The sequence below is a fragment of the Schistocerca serialis genome, chromosome 6 (genome assembly GCF_023864345.2).
Source record: "Schistocerca serialis cubense isolate TAMUIC-IGC-003099 chromosome 6, iqSchSeri2.2, whole genome shotgun sequence".
Lineage (NCBI taxonomy): Eukaryota > Metazoa > Arthropoda > Insecta > Orthoptera > Acrididae > Schistocerca > Schistocerca serialis.
The window spans coordinates 473,087,775-473,109,788 of record NC_064643.1 but is presented as its reverse complement, the minus strand read 5'-3'; positions in this window follow the sequence as shown (position 1 = coordinate 473,109,788).

Here is a 22,014-nt window from a genome sequence, read left to right as displayed (position 1 = left end):
TACCTCGAAGAGAACGATCTATTGACACACTGTAAACATGGATTCGGAAAACATCGTTCTTGTGAAACACAGCTGGTTCTTTTCACACACAAAGTGTTGAGTTTTATTGACAAGAGACTGATTCCAGGTTTCTGGATTTCCGGAATCATTTGACATTGTATCACACAAACAGCTTTTAGTGAAATTGCTTGCTTATGGAATATCGTTCCAGTTGTGTGACTGGATTCGTGATATCCTGTCAGAGAGATCACAGTTCGTAGTAACTGACGGAAAGTCATCGAGTAAAACAGAAGGGATTTCTGGTGTTCCCCCAAGGTGGTGTTACAGGTCTCCTGCTGCTCCTTATCTATATAAGCGATTTAGGAGCAGCCGTCTTAGGTTGTTTGCAGATGAAGCTGTCGTTTATCGACTAATAAAGTCATCATAAGATGAAAACCAATTGCAAATCGATTTATAAAACATATCTGTATGGTGCGAAAATTGACAGTTGACCCTAAATAACGAAAAGTGTGAGGTCATCCACATGAGTGCTAAAAGGAATCCGTTAAACTTCGATTACACGATAAATCAGTGAAATTCAAAGGACGTAAATTCAACTAAATACTTAGAGGTTACAATTACGAACAACTTTAATTGGAAAGAGCACACAGAAAATGTTGTGGGGAAGACAAACCAAAGACTGCGTTTTATTGGCAGGACACTTAGGCAATGTAACAGATCTACTAAAGAGACTGCCTATACTACACTTGTTCGTCCACTTGTAGAGTACCGCTGCGCCGTGTGGGATCCTTACCAGATAGGATTAACAGAGAACATCGATACAGTTCAAAGAAGCGTAGCATTTCTTGTATTATCGCGAAATAGGCGAAGCATTAAAACAAAGGCGTTTTCCATTGCGGCGTATCTTTTCACGTGATTTCAGTCAGTAGCTTCCTCCTCCGAATGAGAAAATATTTTGTTGACGCCGACCTACACAGGGATAAACGATCATTATAATAAAATTACGGGAATCAGAGCTCGCACGGAAAGACATAGCTGTACGTTTTTTCCGCACCTTTTACGAGATTCGAATAATTAATAGGCGATTTGTTACCTAAAGGCTGCCAGGGGCACCTAACCAGGGCAGCTGTTGGTCTAATTGTGTATGTCTGGAATTTAGGAGATTGATGTTGGGCTGTAACAAGCTGTTACTCTGTCCCGATCGCCGGTATCGTCCCTCCCGGAAACCTTTCCTCACAACCACGGAATGATACTCCAGACGGTATTCTGTCTCGACCTGTCCATTACTGATTCTAGAAGTCGGCACATCTGCCAATGAAACACGTTGGTGGCACCTTCTACGTCTCAGCGACTAGGATACTCTATGCCAAACACACAGTTCTCAGCTGAAACCAGTGTATCAAACACAAGGATTCCTGTAGGTACAGTATGCTGTCTCCGAGAGGCTTCGTACGTTTCCGTGTTGAGCATAGTTTAGTCCGCACATGGTCACCACGTCGCAGTCCTTTCGCTTACATAGGTGAATGTTTTTCTAAGAAGCCTGAATCAGTAACGACAAGTAGGCGGACAGTTAACTGTCATTAAAGAATGCCAGCTAAGGGAGACGGGAGAAGAAATACGGCGTTTATAGTCCTGGTGAAGTACAGCTACAAACAGGTGTAGGAAAGAGAAAAACAAGATATAGATTTTATATGAACATTTTACGACTGCAAGTACTGTCTGCTGCAGTAAATTAAAGCTTTTATGGTCTGTGATTGCAAAACATAATCGAAGTTAATACAATCGTGCCTGCCAAGTCATACGCACAGTATCGGAGAAAAAGAACGATACAACCCCCACTTACCACAAATTCATTTGTGCTCTTCGCGCTTTATTGTGTTAACGCCTCGGCAAGAGCAATGATCAAGCAGCCTCCCTCATTAGTTCTCCATCCTTCATATGAACAAATTTCATTACATACGAGGAACTTATTCTTAAATATTTCAAGAGTTATCGGAGAAAGTTACAACACCTTCTCGGCAATAAGTAAGACCAAAAGTGCTAATGGGCATTCCTTGCAAAGGTATGTTCTTTATATTTATAATATAGGCTGATGGAATTCTCCGCTAAAATGGTATGTTTATACCCGACACTGCGTCAAGGAGCCATTTATTCCTTACTGACTTTACAAGGCAATACTAAAGCCTGACTCTGTTGCTGAAAGAGTTTTGCCTGCAAAGTGTACAGGCATAGGTAGCCCCAGAAATTCATATGATTTAACTTACCATAACTCCTCTCAATAGTTTACAATAAAATAATTTTAATCTCAACTATTTCCTGCTCAATTGTTGCCTGCTATTGATTTACAGTAATACCGCAACCAGTCTCGAAATATGAGAAGAGTAGAGGGCGATTGCGGGTCCAAGGACAATCTTTGTTGTTGTCAGGTTTCCTATGGCACCATCAGTAACATCACACAGCAACGTCACATGACATCATGAAACATTGCCAGATTTCTCTGCCATTTCTCCACCCATCACTCTAACGCCACAGTGGGACTAGACCAGATCTATGTATAAAATGGCGAGAAAAATTAAACATGGCCAGAAACTGAAAATCTCAGTTGTCCTTGATATAAATTGAAGATAAATTCAAACACCCGATAATTACCTACCTACTCCTACCCGAGACGGCAGACCTAGCCCTACTGCATTTTTCTCCTGACATAAGAATCCACGACGGGCACTAGTCAAATCAAAGGTGGCAGACCTGCGGACAACGTCCATGGCAGTCAGGATACTTGCGTTAAGTATAGAAACCAATATGTCTGCTTCTCCTGCCAGCTCTTCCCCAGACCTCTAACGGCAGAATCCAATATGGCCACTTGCTAAATCTAAGATGGCAGACTTGATGACAGCCAACATGTTTGGCATATCGCCTGTTGTAAGTATAGAATCCAAGGTGGACACTCTTCGAATCCACTGCTCCTACTCTGTTTTCAAGCCCTCTGGCCTAAGAATTCAAGATGGCCACTAGTGCTAAGTGTTGAAATAAAGATGGCATACCCAGAGACATGGGTGCAGCCTGCGTGGTTACCAGGTCACTTGCGCTAAGTATAATATCCGAGACGGTGGACGTAAGAATATGCTTGCAGTCTGCATGATTGCCAGGTAACTTGTGCTGAGCGTAAAATGGTGGCAAAGTAAAAAATCCACTTGTCTTAAGTTTAAATCCACCTGTATTGCGGTCATATCAAAAATTTTTCCTACACTGGAGTTGCCACTCGGCTTGTGCTGTTTAAACAATTGCCACCACTGCTGCGATAGGACAGGTATGATATAATTTATTTGCTTAAACAGATGTGGGATGCACAGGGGAGAGCCCTTGGTGCCGTCTCTTCACCTGAGAGGTTTCCAACATAAACACTCCCCATGCCCCACAGTGCCTCAGCCACGATAGACCACAGTCACTGAGCTCCATGTTTAGAAACCAAGAGTCCGCATAAAACTCAAAAGACGGAAGAAATAGCACAGTTGTTTTCCTCCGGCGCACAACGTCCTTGTTTGCATCCACTGCCCTCACAGACTGTGGGCACCGAGCCCCGCAGCCTGTTAGTGATCCAGTGGGTCTACTTGGATCGGAAAGACTCTATTTGTTTAAACAATAGACGTTGTTACTCCAGAGTAGCCCACTATCCGAAAATTACCTCGAGCAATTAAACAGAGAACCGACTCGTGGAGATAACATCTTGGACCTACTGATAACAAACAGACCCGAACTTTTCGACTCTGTATGTACAGAACAGGGAATCAGTGATCATAAGGCCGTTACAGCATCCCTGAATATGGAAGTTAATAGGAATATAAAAAAAGGGAGGAAGGTTTATCTGTTTAGCAAGAGTAATAGAAGGCAGATTTCAGACTACCTAACAGATCAAAACGAAAATTTCTGTTCCGACACTGACAATGTTGAGTGTTTATGGAAAAAGTTCAAGGCAATCGTAAAATGCGTTTTAGACAGGTACGTGCCGAGTAAAACTGTGAGGGACGGGAAAAACCCACCGTGGTACAAAAGAAAAGTTAGGAAACTACTGCGAAAGCAAAGAGAGCTTCACTCCAAGTTTAAACGCAGCCAAAACCTCTCAGACAAACAGAAGCTAAACGATGTCAAAGTTAGCGTAAGGAGGGCTATACGTGAAGCGTTCATTGAATTCGAAAGTAAAATTCTATGTACCGACTTGACAGAAAATCCTAGGAAGTTCTGGTCTTACGTTAAATCAGTAAGTGGCTCGAAACAGCATATCCAGACACTACGGGATGATGATGGCATTGAAACAGAGGATGACACGCGTAAAGCTGAAATACTAAACACCTTTTTCCAAAGCTGTTTCACAGAGGAAGACCGCACTGCAGTTCCTTCTCTAAATCCTCGCACAAACGAAAAAATGGCTGACATCGAAATAAGTGTCCAAGGAACAGAAAAGCAACTGGAATCACTCAATAGAGGAAAGTCCACTGGACCTGACGGGATACCAATTCGATTCTACACAGAGTACGCGAAAGAACTTGCCCCCCTTCTAACAGCTGTGTACCGCAAGTCTCTAGAGGAACGGAGGGTTCCAAATGATTGGAAAAGAGCACAGGTAGTCCCAGTCTTCAAGAAGGGTCGTTGAGCAGTGGCGCAAAACTATAGGCCTATATGTCTGACGTCGATCTCTTGTAGAATTTTAGAACATGTTTTTTGCTCGCGTATCATGTCATTTCTGGATACCCTGAATCTACTATGTAGGAATCAACATGGATTCCGGAAACAGCGATCGTGTGAGACCCAACTCGCTTTATTTGTTCATGAGACCCAGAAAATATTAGATACAGGCTCCCAGGTAGCTGCTATTTTTCTTGACTTCCGGAAGGCGTTCGATACAGTTCCGCACTGTCGCCTGATAAACAAAGTAAGAGCCTACGGAATATCAGACCAGCTGTGTGGCTGGATTGAAGAGTTTTTAGCAAACAGAACACAGCATGTTGTTATCAATGGAGAGACGTCTACATACGTTAAAGTAACCTCTGGCGTGCCACAGGGGAGTGTTATGGGACCATTGCTTTTCACAATATATATAAATGACCTAGTAGATAGTGTCGGAAGTTCCATGCGGCTTTTCGCGGATGATGCTGTAGTATACAGAGAACTTGCAGCATTAGAAAATTGTAGCGAAATGCAGGAAGATCTGCAGCGGATAGGCACTTGGTGCAGGGAGTGGCAACTGACCCTTAACATAGACAAATGTAATGTATTGCGAATACATAGAAAGAAGGATCCTTTATTGTATGATTATATGATAGCGGAACAAACACTGGTAGCAGTTACTTCTGTAAAATATCTGGGAGTATGCGTGCGGAACGATTTGAAGTGGAATGATCATATAAAATTAATTGTTGGTAAGGCGGGTACCAGGTTGAGATTCATTGGGAGAGTGCTTAGAAAATGTAGTCCATCAACAAAGGAGGTGACTTACAAAACACTCGTTCGACCTATACTTGAGTATTGCTCATCATTGTGGGATCCGTACCAGATCGGTCTGACGGAGGAGATAGAGAAGATCCAAAGGAGAGCGGCGCGTTTCGTCACAGGGTTATTTGATAACCGTGATAGCGTTACGGAGATGTTTAATAAACTCAAGTGGCAGACTCTGCAAGAGAGGCGCTCTGCATCGCGGTGTAGCTTGCTCGCCAGGTTTCGAGAGGGTGCATTTCTGGATGAGGTATCGAATATATTGCTTCCCCCTACTTATACCTCCCGAGGAGATCACGAATGTAAAATTAGAGCGATTAGAGCGCGCACGGAGGCTTTCAGACAGTCGTTCTTCCCGCGAACCATACGCGACTGGAACAGGAAAGGGAGGTAATGACAGTGGCACGTAAAGTGCCCTCCGCCACACACCGTTGGGTGGCTTGCGGAGTATCAATGTAGATGTAGATGTAGATGTATGAGTGCCACAATTGGCCGCAGTGATACACACGAGATAATGCTGCTCTTAACATCTCAGTCCTAGACCAATGGATATCAATTGGTGGCTTCCATCTATATGTCTTGTCTCTACACGTGCATTAAATTAAAATTTGGGGCAAATTCAAAAATCCAAGGTCCGATTTCTGCTCCTAGTGCCTTATTTCCGGTGGCACAGGAGTCACCCACTCTTCGATCGTCACAGGGCCTCATTTAACGAAATATTTATTAAGAATAGTTGGTTCAAAATCTATGTTAAGCACTGTCTGAACTAACGAGATAATAACATTCAAAATATGTAGGACGCTTACAGGCAAATCTTACTTTGTATCACAGTCACGAGACTTTGGAGGCAATTGATGAATCTGAACACATGGCTAGTTAACATAGGCAACTTGAACACCTTAAAACTATCAATACTGATGATCCAAAATATTATTATCACATGATTATTAGCGTGCTGATCCACATACTGTACCTAATACAGCAGTGATTCTACATGTCATGGACTGGAAAAACTCTTAGGAGATTCCCACAGATTCGTGGCACCAAATGTTTCCGAAATTCGTGTAAATTTCGGGAACAGAGTTGACGTCCCAATTGGTCAATATCAGCCAAATTTGGTATCAAAGACATCGATCTGGGTGCACCTCAGACGATTGTAGCACGATTCTTGTCTTGCACAGCTGGGACAACTTCATGGTTCGAACATCAGAATGGCAAGCGATGTGCGATGTTAAATGTCATTAAGATCGTTCAATGCAGGCGAAAAGCTTGATGAAGACGCTCTATATCTGTCGAAGGATATGTTCGAACAGGGGGAGAGATGCCGCTCATTAGCAATTATAGACGTATACTAAGATTGCAGATGTGACAGCAGCCGTCATAAATGTCAATGTAATGGAATCATGGGCAGGTAAACCTAATATATTGTTAGATTCTACTCCAGGCAGGTGTAAGAGTAATTTTTTTCAAAGAAAATTTCGCACTGGCTGTATGAATGATTTTTGTTAAATCTGCGACCGGTTCGTTCCACTTATCGGTGCATTCTCAGGCAATATACGCTATTTACAACATAGTAATGTTGAACACTGGACTGTAGCCACTCTGCATCATTCACGTCCAATACGAGGTGCGGCTAGAAAAAAACCGGACAAATGCTGGAAAAAACATTTATTTACAATTATTTACAATTTCATGTTATCTCCGTCAACGTACTCTCCTCCTCGGTCTCTACACCGCTCCATACGAATTTTCCACTGTTCATAGCAATGCTGCAGATCATTTTCGGTAAGTCCATACATTACTTCCGTCGCTTTTTCTTTTACTGCTTCAACAGTCTCAAATCTAGTTCCTTTCAAAGCTGACTTGACTTTAGGGAAAAGAAAAAAGTCACAGGGGGCCAAATCAGGTGAGTAGCTTGGATGATCTAAGATGGGAATGTTGTGTTTTGCCAAAAACGTCTTCACTCACAACGCACTGTGAGCTGGGGCATTGTCTTGGTGAAGGATCCATGACTTTTTTCTCCGCAAATCGTTCCGTTTTCTCCGTACTCGCTCACGTAGGGTAGCCAGGACGCTAATGTAGTAATGCTGATTCACTGTTTGTCCCTCTGGTACCCAATCAATGTGCACAATCCCTTTGATGTCAAAAAAAACAATCATCATTGCCTTGAATTTCGATTTTGACATTCGTGCTTTTTTTGTCGTGGAGAACCAGGAGTTTTCCAATGCATCGATTGGCGTTTAGTTTCGGGATCGTAAGTAAAAGACCACGATTCATCGCAAGTAATAACATTTTGTAAGAAGATGGGATCACTTTCAATGTTTTCCAGGATGTCAGAACAAATCATTCTTCGGCGTTCCTTCTGTTCAATTGTGAGACACTTTGGAACCATTTTTGAACACACTTTGTTCATGTTGAAACTTTCATGAAGAATCTGCCTAACACTTTCCTTGTCAACTCCTGTTAACTCAGACACTGCTCTGATTGTTAAACGGCGATCTTGTCGAACAAGTTTACCGATTTTTTCAATGTTTGCATCAGTTTTTACTGACAATGGTCTGCCAGTGCGAGTGTCATCACTGGTGTCTTCGCGGCCATCTTTAAATCGTTTAAACCACTCAAACACTTGTGTTCGCGATAAACAATCATCGCCGTACACTTGTTGTAACATTACGAACGTTTCAACTTGCAGATTTTCCTAGTTTGAAACAAAATTTGATGTTAACACGCTGTTCTTTCTGTACACTCAACATTTTCCGACGCACAGACAAAACGTCAACTACTTAAAACAGACGCCACGGGCAGACTGAGTGCAGGAGGCAGATGAAACTCGAGCAGTAGGCGGAGTGAGAGTCACGTGACAGGCCACGCGACTTTCAGCCTTATTGCATTCGTTTTATTGTTTCACCAGTACTAGTCCTGTTTTTTTCTAGCCACACCTTGTATACCGCCATCTGGTGAAAGCGGTAGTTGAAAATTAAAAATCTTTTTTAAATTTTTTTTAAATGATGGGAGCGGCAATGACCGTGCAAGTTGAGAGGAGCCGCGCGGCAGCAGTCACTGCCTGACTGGGACTAAATAGCGTATATTGCCTGAGGATGCACCGATAAGTGGTGCGAAACCGGGCGCAGATTTAATAAAAATCATTTATACAGCCAGTGAGGAATTTTCTTTGAAAAAATGTCGAAGTTTGGCTGTGGTTGCCCGCCCTACAAAACCAGGCGTAAAAATAAATATGCGCAACCGAAAATACTGAACGCGAAAATAAAGATATGGCCCTGCCGGACTACCCTCTGAAGCAGATCATAGGATCTCTTAATTGCTTTTGATACCGTTCCTCACAAGCGACTATTAATCAAATTGCGTGCATATGGAGCATCGTCTCAGTTGTGTGACTGGATTCGTGATTTCCTGTCAGTGAGGTCACAGTTCGTACTGATAGAAGGTAAATCATCGATTAGAACAGAAGTGATATCTGGCGTTCCGCAAGGTAGTGTCATAGGCCCTCTCCTGTTCTTGATTTACATAAATGATCAAGGTGATAGTCTGAGCAGCCCCCTTAGATTGTTTACAGATGACGCTATAATTTACCGAGTAGTAAAATCATGAGACGATCAATTCCAATTACAAAATGATCTAGAGAGCTTTTCTGTATGGTGCGAAAAGTGGAAATTGGCACTAAACAAAGAAAAGTTGTAAGTTGGCTGTTTAGGTTTTTATATTGGTAACGCCACGTAGCGTTCTGTACGAAAATCACTGGCTGTGCTGTGTGCAGTCTGTGGCTGGTTTTCATTGTTGTTCACTATTGTAGTGTTGGGCAGCTGGATGTTAACAGCACGTAGCGTTGCGCAGTTGGAGGTGAGCCGCCAGCAGTGGTGGATGTGGGGAGTGAGATGGCGAAGTTTTGAGAGCGGATGATCTGAACAGAGACAGTAAATTTGTAAGACTGGATGTCATGAACTGATATACATATTATGCCTTTTGAACACTATTAAGGTAAATACATTGTTTGTTCTCTATCAAAATCTTTCATTTGCTAACTATGCCTATCAGTAGTTAGTGACTTCAGTTGTTAGAATCTTTTATTTAGCTGGCAGTAGTGGCGCTCGCTGTATTGCAGTAGTTCGAGTAACGAAGATTTTTGTGAGGTAAGTGATTTGTGAAAGGTATAGGTTAATGTTAGTCAGGGCCATTCTTTTGTAGGGCCTATTGAAAGTCAGATTGCTTGCGCTAAAAATATTGTGTGTCAGTTTAATGTTGATCAGAATAAGTAAAGAGCGAAATGTCTGAGTACGTTCAGATCTGCTCAGCTGTTTGAAAATCAAATAATGTAAGAGATTTATCAGCACAGTAAGTCATTAATTTTTCTAAGGGGACGTTGAAAAGTGCTAGGTCATCCACATGGGTACTAAAATAAATCCGACAAATTTTCCGTATACGATAAATCGCACAAATCTAAGGGCTGTCAATTCGACTAAATTCCTAGGAATTACAATTACGAGCAACTTAAATTGGAAAGAACACATAGATAATATTGTGGGGAAGGCGAAACAAAGACAGCGTTTTGTTGGCAGAACAGAAGATGCGACAAACCCACCAAGAGACAGCCTACATTACCCGTGTTCGTCCTCTGTTGGAATATTGCTGAGCGGTGTGGGATCCTCACCTATTGGGGTTGACGGAGGACATGGAAAAAGTGCAAAGAAAGGCAGCTCCTTTCGTGTTATCGTGCAATAGGGGTGAGAGCGTCACTGATATGATAAGCGAGTTAGGGTGGCAGTCACTTGAAACAAAGGTGGTTTTCTTTGCGGCGAGATCTACACTCCTGGAAATGGAAAAAAGAACACATTGACACCGGTGTGTCAGACCCACCATACTTGCTCCGGACACTGCGAGAGGGCTGTACAAGCAATGATCACACGCACGGCACAGCGGACACACCAGGAACCGCGGTGTTGGCCGTCGAATGGCGCTAGCTGCGCAGCATTTGTGCACCGCCGCCGTCAGTGTCAGCCAGTTTGCCGTGGCATACGGAGCTCCATCGCAGTCTTTAACACTGGTAGCATGCCGCGACAGCGTGGACGTGAACCGTATGTGCAGTTGACGGACTTTGAGCGAGGGCGTATAGTGGGCATGCGGGAGGCCGGGTGGACGTACCGCCGAATTGCTCAACACGTGGGGCGTGAGGTCTCCACAGTACATCGATGTTGTCGCCAGTGGTCGGCGGAAGGTGCACGTGCCCGTCGACCTGGAACCGGACCGCAGCGACGCACGGATGCACGCCAAGACCGTAGGATCCTACGCAGTGCCGTAGGGGACCGCACCGCCACTTCCCAGCAAATTAGGGACACTGTTGCTCCTGGGGTATCGGCGAGGACCGTTCGCAACCGTCTCCATGAAGCTGGGCTACGGTCCCGCACACCGTTAGGCCGTCTTCCGCTCACGCCCCAACATCGTGCAGCCCGCCTCCAGTGGTGTCGCGACAGGCGTGAATGGAGGGACGAATGGAGACGTGTCGTCTTCAGCGATGAGAGTCGCTTCTGCCTTGGTGCCAATGATGGTCGTATGCGTGTTTGGCGCCGTGCAGGTGAGCGCCACAATCAGGACTGCATACGACCGAGGCACACAGGGCCAACACCCGGCATCATGGTGTGGGGAGCGATCTCCTACACTGGCCGTACACCACTGGTGATCGTCGAGGGGACACTGAATAGTGCACGGTACATCCAAACCGTCATCGAACCCATCGTTCTACCATTCCTAGACCGGCAAGGGAACTTGCTGTTCCAACAGGACAATGCACGTCCGCATGTATCCCGTGCCACCCAACGTGCTCTAGAAGGTGTAAGTCACCTACCCTGGCCAGCAAGATCTCCGGATCTGTCCCCCATTGAGCATGTTGGGGACTGGATGAAGCGTCGTCTCACGCGGTCTGCACGTCCAGCACGAACGCTGGTCCAACTGAGGCGCCAGGTGGAAATGGCATGGCAAGCCGTTCCACAGGACTACATCCAGCATCTCTACGATCGTCTCCATGGGAGAATAGCAGCCTGCATTGCTGCGAAAGGTGGATATACACTGTACTAGTGCCGACATTGTGCATGCTCTGTTGCCTGTGTCTATGTGCCTGTGGTTCTGTCAGTGTGATCATGTGATGTTTCTGACCCCAGGAATGTGTCAATAAAGTTTCCCCTTCCTGGGACAATGAATTCACGGTGTTCTTATTTCAATTTCCAGGAGTGTATTTACGAAATTTCAATCACTAACTTTCTCTTCCGAATACGAAAATATTTTGTTGACACCCACCTACGTAGGGAGAAATTATCATCATAATAAAATAAGAGAGCAGATCTGAACGTACTCAGACATTTCGCTCTTTACTTATTCTGATCAACATTAAACTGACACACAATATTTTTAGCGCAAGCAATCTGACTTTCAATAGTCCCTACAAAAGAATGGCCCTGACTAACATTAACCTATACCTTTCAATTTCCAGGAGTGTATTTACGAAATTTCAATCACTAACTTTCTCTTCCGAATACGAAAATATTTTGTTGACACCCACCTACGTAGGGAGAAATTATCATCATAATAAAATAAGAGAAATCAGAGCTCGAACGGAAAGATTTTGGTGTTCCTTTTCCCCCCGCACCATTTGAGAGTGGAATGGTAGAGAAGTAGTACGAAAATGGTTTGATGAACGCTCTGCCTGACACCTAAGTGTGAACTGCAGAGTAACCATGTAGATGCAGATGTAAATGTAGATGTAGATATTATTTCCTCCTTCCTGCTCTTTAACATATAAATTACAACATAAACATAAACTACTAAATGATAAATGTTAGTTCTAGGCGCTTCAGTCTGGAACCGCGTGACCGCTACGGTCGCAGGTTCGAATCCTGCCTCGGGCATGGATGTGTGTGATGTCTATAGGTTACTTAGGTTTAAGTAGTTCTAAGTTCTAGGAGACTGATGACCTCAGAAGTTAAATCCCACAGTGCTCAGAGCCATTTATTTTTATTATCCAGTTATTCTTCCGGCCCCACAATCCGGTGAGCCGGTGCTATATTGTGCTCCAGCACTCAGGTGTGCTGTTACTTCCTGTGTCCTTCCAGGACCAACCCACCTGTGTGGGCTTTTCCACCCAGGACCTGAGTTATGCCTGCCATTTCATTTCCACTGACGTTCACACCTCTACCAGTATAGGCAATCATTCATTACGGCGTTTTGATAATAAAGACAATCCATCACCTTTCTTGCAATAAACGTTAGCAACTATTTACAAGGTGTACGTGACAATTTAAATCGTCCTTAAATATTCAAATGTACTATGTACGGTCTATCAAATGATACATATTTGCGGTTGTAAATCACGGCGAAGTACGTAGATGAGTGCTTGTAAGGTGCAAAATTATAGCCACCTTACAATATTGCTGAAAAACACTTTCAGTACTTCATCACGGAATATTTAACTAATACAACACAATGTTAATACTGGATGGAAAATCTCACGCGTCGTAAGGTACGAGGGTTATTCGAAAAGTGAGGATATTCAGGCACGAAATGGAAACCACGGTGAAAATCGGACGAATCTTTGCAGAGATGTGTGGGGCGGTGTTTCTAGCGTCTCCGTCGATCTCGTCACGTCATTCTTTTCAGTTGTGAGCGCTCAGTGAGCACGTAAGCATGTCTAAACAATAATGTTTCCCGCCAATTATGAGGGCCTGGTGAGAGATTTCGCCTGATGTCATGCAGTCCACAAAATATAACTGTCATGCTTTTCCTTCTTCACGACAATTTTTAGCCGAGGGGCAATGAAGATGTTCGCGCAGCGTTTTCGATGGGAAGTGTTTGATCATCAATACAGAACGTAGTTGGCTCCCCCTGAGTTTCAGATCAGCTCACATGAACCGCTGGCTATGAAATCAACTTTTTGGCACAGACAACGAGCTGCAAACCAGCACAGAGAATTGGCAAAAAGCACAAGCGGGTACCTTCTGTGATGAGAGTGTCCGGAAGTTGGCACAACGCAATGACAGATGTGTAAGTTGGAGCGAAGATTCTGTTGAGATGTAGCTAAAAGATGTAACTAACTCCTGCAAATAAAACAGTTTTGATTTTCACAGTGGTTTCTATTTCGCGACTCATCGGACCTTGCTTTCCCAATAGTCGTGGAACATAAACCATTTAGCATATCAGCTGTTCGGTGACAATTTTGTTGCGAAGAGGAAACTATCATCGAGGGGCAATTGTAAAGAAATGCCAAAACAGACGACAAAATGTATTCTAATGACTATTACATAGAGAAATAATGTAATATTATCTAATTACAAGAATAGCAATGAACACCGTACAAGTATTTAGGGGGAAACCATTAAATGGAACGATCACGTAAAATCAGTATTTGGGAAGGTGAATGGCTGCAATTTCTCGCCATATTCAGCACTCAGTAAAGTGTAGCGTTGTTGTGAGTGCTGTGGTCTACTGCAGACTGCAACATATCGGCTGCCGATTTCTAGAACAGCCCTTTTCTCCGTCTTTCGATGCTCTCCTTTCTGCCGCGTGCTGAGACAAAGTGTTTCGCACTGCGTCTCCAGCCGAATTGTTCTCTTCATGATCCCCAGAAGAAATGTGTTATCTATCAGATACAGAATGCTTTCTCCTCTCTACAAGTTCCGGCAGTTGCCATACACAAGTGAAAAAGGCTCTGCAGAATGTTGGTCAATGATTTTTTTCTTCAACAAGACAACTGCCTTCCCTCCTAGCAAAAGTGTTATAACATTAACCAGTCGTTTCACTCTCATATATGAAATTCTTAATCAACTCTTAATTGTTGTCCCACTCCTTGCTAAGTTTTCTTCTTTAAGCAATAGGCTCGTCCCACAACAGCATTTCTGGAAACTGGGGTCCTGACTTCTCTTTCGCCGCTATTTTTTAAGATTTCCAATGAGAAGCACTCTTGCTACTTTTTCGACATGAGGGTGCTCACACATGGTAACGCGGTGCCAGGAAGTCGATCAATCGCTTTACAAAGAGAAAAGAATTCATGTCCATCATGCAGCTTGTCGCTTCTCATGTAATACTGAGATATTTATCTTTTACTGACGTCCCCTTACACAGTGTTCTCAGTTGGCAACTCATCGGCATAAAACAAAGCTCCTCTGAAATGTGTTTTTGGCCGGATGGTAGTGCTTTTACAAAATAGGTTTCTGCACGAGAGCAGGTGTTCATCGCACTATATTATACGCTTGTGGATGTAGGCACAGACTCAATATTGCGCAGGGAACATTAAGCGAAAATTGAAAATATTCTTCACCATGAATACATGCAATTATTTGATGCAAACTGCATCTTTGTGCATTTGTATCGAATCCGTAGCATTCCTCCACATTGCGACATCTAAACTCAGGGCTTAGTACAGAATGCATACTAGTGGGAACAGATGACATTGATTACGTGCAGAAGAGAACAAAATGCAAGAAATAAATAAATCACTACATCCCTTCCCCCAATTCGAGTCCAGGGAGAACAAAGATCCATGACTGTATGGAAAAACTGGGTCTGCTAAGGTAAGGGTGAAATAGACAGTTAAAACTGGCAGAGGATATAACTGGAAAGGGACAGAACAATTTCGCTAGCAATTGCCTATAAAGATTACTTGAAATACAAAGCAGTAGACAGCTTTTAAAGTAGTGTAAATAATACCTCTTCTATGCAATGTGGTCTACTATTCCCTGTCATGTACAGACTTAGTCCTGTGGCTTCCAGTGCGTCTGCTACCGTTATAGCGGCGTTAATAAGTCATAATATCAGACCTCACAGACTTTGAATGAGGTTGAGCGGGTGACAGTCGTTGAAAATCAACTAGAGATGCACAGTAATACTACTAAGTGTTATGATTAGGTATATGGCTCATGGAGAACTTCATTTGCTAAATGTAATATAGGAAAATAACTAAGTTTAAAGGTAGATACCGAATGGTGTTAAAGAACTTTGTGACTTATCTATATCATGAAGGTGATGGAAAGGGTGCATATGTGTCTAGAGAACAGTGTCAACAAAAATAATGGGACAGAAACTGTAGAAATTAGCAGCAACATGTGAGGCAGTTAGATACAATTTTGCTCTGACATGGCCATGTGTTGTTATAATTTCCGCATAATAAAGTGAAGAATTCTCTTGTCATAATTTTGTTATAACATAATGATGTGTGGGCTAATGTGTTACTATTTTTCTATATCTGGTAAATTGCTATAAGTTGGTGATGTCTGGGGCAATCTATGTCCCGACAGCACAGACATGTAAATAACCTGACCAGAATGTGGTGCAATTTATTTCTAGAAACTATTAAGATCAACGTCAGCCCATGTGTCAAGTGAGGAATGCAATGTTCTAATATTTAGACATGTAAATGTAAAATGGTCCGGGTGCACAATCTGTATTTTCGTACGAACTTGCTACAATTTTTTTGTAACTTATCACCCTAAGGAACGTTCTACTATGATTTTGCTTAACATAGTGATGTCTGGAGAAGGGGTATAATTAGATACGAATTTGCTGCCAAACGACGACGTGTGGGGTTAAGTATCACTTAGTCTCCACTGTATGAATGCATAAGTTAGTACTATCAGCAGAACATGAGACATTTTGTACTGCTAGATAAAGTTCATACTCTTGCGTTAAGTCACTTTAATTTTTTGGTGACATTACAAAGCAGTTGAAAGTGGGTACTTAAAAGCATAGCAGCTCTCATTTTCGACCTTTACAAATGTGTATTGCTAGTGATTAGCATTCTATTTCTTTTATGTTTGATATACAAGTTCCCTTCTACGGCAGCATAAACAAGTCTTCAACTGGTGCACATCAGTCAGTAAGTAAGAGCAGTAGTGTTGCCAGGTGTATTTTATAATGTTAAAGAATGATTCTTTGTGTATTTTGATAAAAATATCCAAAACCATCGTAATGTATGTAGGGTCATGAAACATAAGGTCTAAGAGATTGATATTCTCGTACAGCCTCTTGCAGTTTCGTCCAACAGATGCTCATTGTCTAGCATCTTTCCTTCGCTTTTCCAGAGTTTTGGGAAAAGTCTGTAATACATTTGACATTCAGCAGATTAGGAAGTTCAATGAGACAGAGAACAGTTAGAAATTTCAAGAAAAATAAGCATAGGCTGCAGGAAAAGATGGGATTGAATTTTGTGACGAAATCATCGAATTTTCTGTTGGATTCATTGAATGTTATTTTGTAAAGGCAAACATGGTTCGTAGTAGGCTGTTACATTCTTTATTAATTGTGCAATCGGACGATTTCGACGTTTATGTAACTTTCAAGCACCTAAAATGAAGCATGCTAACTTTGAACTCTTTGTAAACTCAATACATAATTTGTAAAAAATTACAAGATGTAAAAATAATTGTGTTACAGAGTTAGCATAAGTTAGCAGAGTTATATGGGCAAAAGCCGCACATGATTTATCATGTTATACATGGCAAAAAAATCAAATTACAGTACCACACATGAGGCCACAATTTACATACTCCATATGCAACATCACTGTGTCTTTATATCTGTACTGGAAAGATCATGGTGGTAGGAACCATGTATAGTATTTATAATATCTTTGTCTGCTTGTGGGATGTACAGTACATACCCATACCCATTTTATGGCAGGTCAAATGGAGATCTGTTTATCAATAGATATGCAGTGATCGGTCTTTTCTATCGATCGTTTAATTAATTTTAATTGTGAATTAGATTAGCAACACTTGGACTTTATGTTAAAATATCTATGTAAAGTGATAAGATATTTCGACATAATGGCAAGACTATAAAATAAATAGATGTATTAGCACATTTACAAGAATATTTCCGTTTTTCCTTTTGCTGTGTATGGCACACAGTACCTTAAGTAGCTGGTTATAGATATGTTTATATCCTAATTCCTCCCCATGAACTATGGACCTTGCCGTTGGTGGGGAGGATTGCGTGCCTCAGCGATACAGATAGCCGTACCGTAGGTGCAACCACAACTGAGGGGTATCTGTTGAGAGGCCAGACAAACGTGTGGTTCCTGAAGAGGAGCAGCAGCCTTTTCAGTAGTTGCAAGGTCAACAGTCTGGATGATTGACTGATCTGGCCTCGTAACACTAACCAAAACGGCCTTACTGTGCTCGCACTGCGAACGGCTGAAAGCAAGGGGAAACTACGGCCGTAATTTTTCCCGAGGGAACGCAACTTTGCTGTATGGTTAAATGATGATGGCGTCCTCTTGGGTAAAATATTCCGGAGGTAAAGTGGTCCCCCATTCGGATCTCCGGGCGGGGACTACTCAAGAGGATGTCGTAATCAGGAGAAAGAAAACTGGCGTTCTACGGATCGGAGCGTGGAATGTCAGGTCCCTTAATCGGGCAGGTAGGTTAGAAAATTTAAAAAGGGAAATGGATAGGTTAAAGTTAGATATAGTGGGAATTAGTGAAGTTCGGTGGAAGGAGGAACAAGACTTCTGGTCAGGTGACTACAGGGTTATAAACACAAAATCAAATAGGGGTAATGCAGGAGTAGGTTTAATAATGGATAGGAAAATAGGAATGCGGGTAAGCTACTACAAACAGCATAGTGAACGCATTATTGTGGCCAAGATAGATACGAAGCCCACACCTACTACAGTAGTACAAGTTTATAAGTCAACTAGCTCTGCAGATGACGAAGAAATTGAAGAAAAGAATGATGAAATAAAAGAAATTATTCAGATTGTGAAGGGAGAGGAAAATTTAATAGTCATGGGTGACTGGAATTCGGCAGTAGGAAAAGGGAGAGAAGGAAACGTAGTAGGTGAATATGGATTGGGGTAAGAAATGAAAGAGGAAGCCGCCTGGTAGAATTTTGCACAGAGCACAACCTAATCATAGCTAACACTTGGTTCAAGAATCATGAAAGAAGGTTGTATACATGGAAGAAGCCTGGAGATACTGACAGGTTTCAGATAGATCATATAATGGTAAGACGGAGATTTAGGAACCAGGTTTTAAACTGTAAGACATTTCCAGGGGCAGATGTGGATTCTGACCACAATCTATTGTTTATGACCTATATATTAAAACTGAAGAAACTGCAAAATGGTGGGAATTTAAGGAGATGGAACCTGGATAAACTGACTAAACCAGAGGTTGTGCACAGTTTCAAGGTGAGCATAAGGGAACAATTCACAGGAATGGGGGAAAGAAATACAGTAGAAGAAGATTGGGTAACTTTGAGGGATGAAGTAGTGAAGGCAGCAGAGGATCAAGTAGGTAAAAAGACGAGGGCTAGTAGAAATCCTTGGGTGACAGAAGAAATACTGAATTTAATTGATGAAAGGAGAAAATATAAAAATGTAGTAAATGAAGCAGGCAAAAAGGAATACAAACGTCTCAAAAATGAGATCGACAGGAAGTGCAAAATGGCTAAGCAGGCATGGCTGAGGACAAATGTAAGGATGTAGAGGGTTATCTCCATAGGGGTAAGATAGATCCTACAGGAAAATTAAAGAGACCTTCAGAGAAAAGAGAACCACTTGTATGAATATCAAAAGCTCAGATGGAAACCCAGTTCTAAGCAAAGAAGGGAAAGCAGAAAGGTGGAAGGAGTATATAGAGGGTCTATACAAGGGCGATGTACTTGAGGACAATATTATGGATATGGAAGAGGATGTAGATGAAGATGAAATGGGAGATACGATACCGCGTTAAGAGTTTGACAGAGCACTGAAAGACCTCAGTCGAAACAAGGCCCCGGGAGTAGACAACATTCCATTAGAACTACCGACCGCGTTGGGAGAGCCAGTCCTGACGAAACTCTACCATCTGGTGAGCAAGATGTATGAAACAGGCGAAATACCCTCAGACTTTAAGAACAATATAATAATTCCAATCCCAAAGAAAGCAGGTGTTGACAAATGTGAAAATTACCGACTATCAGATTAATATGTCACGGCTGCAAAATACTAAAGCATATTCTTTACAGACGAATGGAAAAACTAGTAGAAGCCGACCTCGGGGAAGATCAGTTTGGATTCCGTAGAAATGTTGGAACACGTGAGGCAATACTGACCTTACGACTTATCTTAGAAGCTAGATTAAGGAATGGCAAACCTACGTTTCTGGCATTTGTAGACTTGGAGAAGGCTTTTGACAATGTTGACCGGAATACGCTCTTTCAAATTCTGAAGGTGGCAGGGGTAAAATACAGGAAGCGAAAGACTATTTACAATTTGTACAGAAACCAGATGGCAGTTATAAGAGTCGAGGGACATGAAAGGGAAGCAGTGGTTTGAAGGGAGTGAGACAGGGTTGGAGTCTCTCCCCGATGTTATTCAATCTGTATATTGAGCAAGCAGTGAATGAAACAAAAGAAAAATTCGGTGTAGGTATTAATATCCATGGAGAAGAAATAAAAACTTTGAAGTTCGCTGATGACATTGCAATTCTGTCAGAGACAGCAAAGGACTTGGAAGAGCACTTGAATGGAATGAATAGTGTCGTGAAAGGAGGGTATAAGATGAACATCAACAAAAGCATAACGAGGATAATGGAATGTAGTCGAATTAAGTCGGGTGATGCTGAGGGAATTAGATCAGGAAATGAGACACTTAAAGTAGTAAAGGAATTTTGCTATTTGGGGAGCAAAATAACTGATGATGGTCGAAGTAGAGAGGATATAAAATGTAGACTGGCAATGGCAAGGAACGCGTTTCTGAAGAAGAGAAATTTGTTAACATCGAGTATAGATTTGTCAGGAAGTCATTTCTGAAAGTATTTGTATGGAGTGTACCCATGTATGGAAGTGAAACATGGACGATAAATAGTTTGGACAAGAAGACAATAGAAGCTTTTGAAATGTGGTGCTACAGAAGAATGCTGAAAATTAGATGGTTAGATCACATAACTAAAGAGGAAGTATTGAATAGGATCGGGGAGAAGAGAAGTTTGTGGCACAACTTGACTAGAAGAAGGGATCGGTTGGTAGGACATGTGTTGAGGCATCAAGGGATCACCAGTTTAGTATTGGAGGGCGGCGTGGAGGGTAAAAATTGTAGAGGGAGACCAAGAGATGAATACACTAAGCAGATTCAGAAGGATGTAGGTTGCAGTAGGTACTGGGAGATGAAAAAGCTTGCACAGGATAGAACAGCATGGAGAGCTGCATCTAACCAGTCTCAGGACTGAAGACCACAACGACAACAACATATCCTAATCAGAGTCATCATTTTCCTGGTTTGGAATATGTCAGTTTTCAGCATTTTCTGGTCTGCCAGCAAAAATTTTTATGCGTATTGAGAAGCAAGAGTCAATAGTCAGTAATATTATCAATGAGTAAGCCTTTTACAACATTGAGTAACGCCTGACTGTAACTGTGATTTTGAATAGTGAGTACTTACAGTATACACAGACTGGCATGTGGTTGTGCAATATAATGACATGGTTTCATCCACATATGGTGTGTATGTAAAATGTTGCATCATGTGCGGAATAGTAAATTTATTAATGTGCTACATCTAATATAACAAGCGAAGTCATAGGTGTCGACATGTAAGTAGAGGTAACAGCTTATGCCATCTTTGTAACATGGCCGTTTATTAAATCTTTTGGTTTTTTCACGCATTACAGACTGATGTTACAAATTGTTCCACATTGATATGCATGATTTGAAGTGCTTGGAAATGTTATGAACACAAAAACTTGCTCATCATGCAATTAAATGTATTATTTGCAGCCTACTATAAACCATGTTCTCCTTTACAAAATTTTGTAGAGTCTGTGGCCGCATCCAAAAACAAAACAGAAGCTTGTGTTGAAATCATAGAATTTTGTGCAGAAAGAATTTAATTTGTGTTGAAACAATTGTAATTTGTGTTGAAAACAGTGGAATTTGTGTTGAAACACAATGGAAAACCCTGAATTTGACTCAAATTTAGAGAATTTTGTGTTGAAATCGATTCATAAAAAATATTGTCTTAGGGTTTATGATGAGGCGATGAACAGATATTTGAAATTCTAAGAAAAATTACCATAGATGGTCGGTAATAAACTATGAGTAATGAACAACACGTAGTAGAATCTATAGGAAACCATAAGGATGTACATCCAAGAGGGAAGTGTTCAGTTTTCAAAGGGGTAAAACAAGAATGCAGTCCTGCTTCTACACCAATGACGCTGTATATCAGACGACCATAGCTGCTGTATCGTTCCAGGCAGTTTGTAGATAAAAACACCAATTTTGAAATCAGCAAACTCCTCTTTATATAATGTTTAATTAGGTAGTTCTTTGGCGATTTTGATCAATATTTCTGCTACTACTCATTGTCGACCCCACGTAGGAAAAATGTTATTTTCACCTTAATGCCGGGTTTCACAGAGATGAACTTGGAGAATTTACCATGTAGATAACTGCTAAACGCGTAACACATTTCCGTGTTTGACATTACAGACTCTTTCTTCTCTAATTTTTCTTGACAGTTCACCTGATCACAGTCCACAGCTC